This window comes from Anomaloglossus baeobatrachus, chromosome 1 (genome assembly GCF_048569485.1).
Source record: "Anomaloglossus baeobatrachus isolate aAnoBae1 chromosome 1, aAnoBae1.hap1, whole genome shotgun sequence".
In the NCBI taxonomy this organism is placed as follows: domain Eukaryota; kingdom Metazoa; phylum Chordata; class Amphibia; order Anura; family Aromobatidae; genus Anomaloglossus; species Anomaloglossus baeobatrachus.
In genome coordinates this window covers 55,969,072-55,972,992 of record NC_134353.1, presented here as the reverse complement: position 1 = coordinate 55,972,992, position 3,921 = coordinate 55,969,072, and positions in this window count along the sequence as shown.

Here is a 3,921-nt window from a genome sequence, read left to right as displayed (position 1 = left end):
CAGTACTCTGCTGAATGCCATCATCAGTAAAGGACAAAGAAACTTCAAAACCGTGAGTCTGCTTGTTTATTGTGCTCGTGTCTTGCACTCCCCCATAGACTATCACACTGCCCCGGGGAGAAGGCTCTACCCGTGGGGAGCCGTCCCATCTCAAGCTACCATCCATCACCCCGGAGGTTCTGCAGCAGCGGTGGTCATCTCTGATCACATTCCACGGGTGGCGTCACGTACATAACCCCTTTTTTATTGTGGAACCAGGGATCACAGACCGGGTCACGACACCGTGACCCCCTTTCCAGAAGCGACCCCCTGGCCCGGTTCTGGGTATCCCCTTAACACCTAGCGACACAACTTCCATCAGGGAATGCACAACCATGCTACGACCCAAAGCATGAAATTATCACTGCTCTCAGCAATGAGGAAGACAAAATGCTGGGGAGCAGTGCACTCTGGAACATTGATAATGAGGACAAATTTTAGTTTTGACTCCATTCTTTTTACCATACAATGTATTAAAAATCAATACAAAGTTCAGCGAAATTATATAAATTCCTCCTTTATTTCTCAGGTTTTCCTTCTAATGTGTTTATTGTGAGGTAAAAAAAACTTCCTACTAAAATGATTCTCCGCTGCTCTTGTGGCGCCCTGGACAAGCCAGGTCGTCACAGGTACTGCAACAACACACCCCACACCCCGGTTAGGCACACCAGTCACACACAAATCCTTGTTGCCTCCCTCCAGGGGCTGATGTCCACACCAGGTGGGGTGGAGCCAGGCGGTTGGCCCCACCCACTGAGGAGTTCACAGTCCTGGAGGCGGGAAAGGAAGTCAGCCAAGCTCGGTCAGAGCTAGAGAGCAGTTAGGGAGTAGTGAGAAGTGGCGAGTGAGGAGCAGTCTGACCGTGTCCGGGTACGTGGCCCGGGCACATACAGCAAGGTTGGCAGACGGTGGTGGCCGTCTGCAGGAGAGGCCGATCGACGTGGAACCGTAGGACCAGGGACGGGCGGTGGCCCGCCGGTACCGAACCGGGGAGCGAAGAGAAGCCAGCACCATTCGGCAGGGCCTACAGACCCCGACCAGGCTTGGAGTCGCCGTTAAACCGGTCAAATCCATTAGCGACGGGAACCTCCGGGGTTTCCCAGCAGCAAAGAACCGATTGAAGGCAACCGTCCAAACCGTGAAGGGAAATACAGTCACCCCCAAGGCTACAATTCCCAGCTTTAGCGATGTCGTACCGTGTAAAGCGGCCTTTAGCTTGCCAGATCAATAGTTCCTCCAGATTTAGTGCCTCGACATTCCTCTTTGATGCTGAAGCAAAGTTACCTCTGTTAGTATCATCGGAGAGTGCACAACCATGCTGCAAGCCAGTGTCAAATCATTAGGAGCGCACCACTCCTAGCCATGAGGAAGCTGGAAGGCTTGGGAGCAGTGCGCTTCTGAAGATCGGTTAGTTGCAGTTTTGACTCCATTCTTTTTACCATACAATGTAAAAAAAACAGTACAAAGTACAAAAATTGCCTACGAAAATGATTCTCCACGTCAGTGCGATTACAGTGCTCAAAAAAAAAAAATTCAAAACATTGTAAAATAAATGTTTTTTTCTTTATCTCAGTGTTTTCTAAGGCCGGCGTCACAAGGTACGATCTATCGTGCAATTGCACGAGCGATCGTAGCCGCCCCCGTCGTTCGTGCATCACGGACAATTAGTTGTCCGTGGCGCACAAAGTTGTTAACCCCCCGTCACACGTACTTACCTCCCGGACGACCTCGCTGTGGGTGGCGAACATCCTCTTCCTGAAGAGGAACGGACGTTCGGCGTCACAACGACGTCACACAGCAGCCCCCCAATAGAAGCGGAGGGGCGGAGATGAGCGGAACGTAACATCCCGCCCACCCCCTTCCTTCCGCATTGCCGGTGGGACGCAGGTAAGCTGCAGTTCATCATTCCCGGGGTGTCACACGGAGTGATGTGTGCTGCCATGGGAACAATGAACAACCCGAGGACAGAAGGAGGTCCGACATTTTGAAAATGAACGACGTGTCAACGAGCAACGATAAGGTGAGTATTTTTGCTCGTTTACAGTCGCTTGGAGGTGTCACACGCTACAATATCACTAACAATGCCGGATGTGCGTCACTAACGACGTGACCCTGACAACATATCGCCCGATATATCGTACCGTGTGACGCCGGCATAAGACTTGTAACTGAGGAATACGTTTTTTATTGATACCATTTTGGGGTAGACATGCAGTTTTGTTTGCTTAATATTATATTTTTATGGGGTAGTAATGTGACGCCCTGGGCAAGCCAGGGGTCACAGGTCATAACACCACCACACCCTACACCCCAGTTAGGAACACCAAGGCTAACCAAAAATCCTTGTTGCCTTCCTCCATGGGCTGATGACCACACCAGGGGGTGGGCCAGGCGGTTGGCTCCGCCCACCGAGGAGTTCACAGCACTGGAGGCGGAAAGAACCAGGCAGAACAGCTAGGGAAGTGAAGGAGTAAACAGTAAGAGTAGGGACAGTGCAAAGGAACAGTTAAGAAAGCCTGAAGCTGGACCGGATGTGTGCCCCGGACTGAGAGACAGCAAGGTCAGCAGACGGCGGTGACTGTCTGCAGGGGTGACTGCTTGGAGGTTGCTGGAAGGACCGTGGACAGGTGGTGGCCCGGTGGTACCGGAGCGGTATACGAAGAGCAGTCAGCACCAGTGGCAGGGGCCTTTCGGATCCCGGCAAGGCTAGGAGTCGCCGTGAATTTGCCAAATCTGTTAGTGAAGGGGACCTCTGGGTCTCCCAACAAGCAAGTCCCGATTGAAGGCAACAGTCCAACCGTTACAGAGAGACACCCCCACCGCCAGGGCACCAGTTTCTCAGGGCCAGCGCCTGCGGGCAAAGTAGGGCTCCTCCGGCCCATATCCAAGCCGGGGAGCGGGTTACCGGTGGGAACCCATCGAAACCATCATCATCTTAGGTGCAGGAAAAAGGGACCGTCACCGTCAACTACTGGGGAAAGCAAGTGCAGCCGTCCGTGGGAACCGTCTTTCCAGCCGTGTGTTTTACCGAGAACTGTGTCATCGTCTCAGGCTGAGTGAGTACCACAGTGCCGCAAGGCACAGAGCTGCCCCCGCGTCCCTGCACCCCACCAAGCCCTGCATCACCCACCTCATCACTGGGCCCCGGGACAACTACCCCCTACCAACGGAGGGGAGGACTAACATCTAGCTGCTCCATACCATCACTCCCGGGATCCCCATACAGAGCAGCGGTGGTGTCAACAAATCACCAAAACCGTGGGTGGTGTCACGGACAATAAACTATCCCAAATCCCAATCCCCTTTCACTCACGGGCGAGAAGCGCCGCTCGAGTCCCCGGGATCCGGCCCATCGCTCGAGCCACCGAGCAGCAGCAGCAGGCCGCAGCAGCCGCAGCGGCAGCCGGACCCGAGCAGTGGGAGAGCGTGGCGTCCCCTCCTCCGCCCGCGACAACTTGGCGTCACGAACAGGATCTTACCGCTCTGCTGTCTGGTAGAGGTGCGCCTTGTGACCGCCGGAGGTATCCAGCCGGAAAATCTCAGAAGCCGCCATCTTTGGCGCGAAAAGTTCCCGCTCGAGCGTCTTCTCGAGTAGTAGAGGCGCGAAGGCCAAAACCCCGCCCCGATAGAGGAGGGGCCGGAAAGAGGCTGAAGGAGACGGAATGGCGGCTAGCTGCATGTGAGCGCGGCTATAAAAGCAGGGACGCCAGGACCCTGCAGCCATCTTGTTCCTGGGAGAGGCCACCAGCAACATGTTCATGCCGTCCCGCAGCACCGTAGCCCCCGCGCCTGGAACCGCGGCGTGGGTGGAGATCCGGACCGCGCAGCTCCACCAAAGGCTGCAGGTCAAGATGCAGCTCCTCATGGAGGAGTGGGAGACCG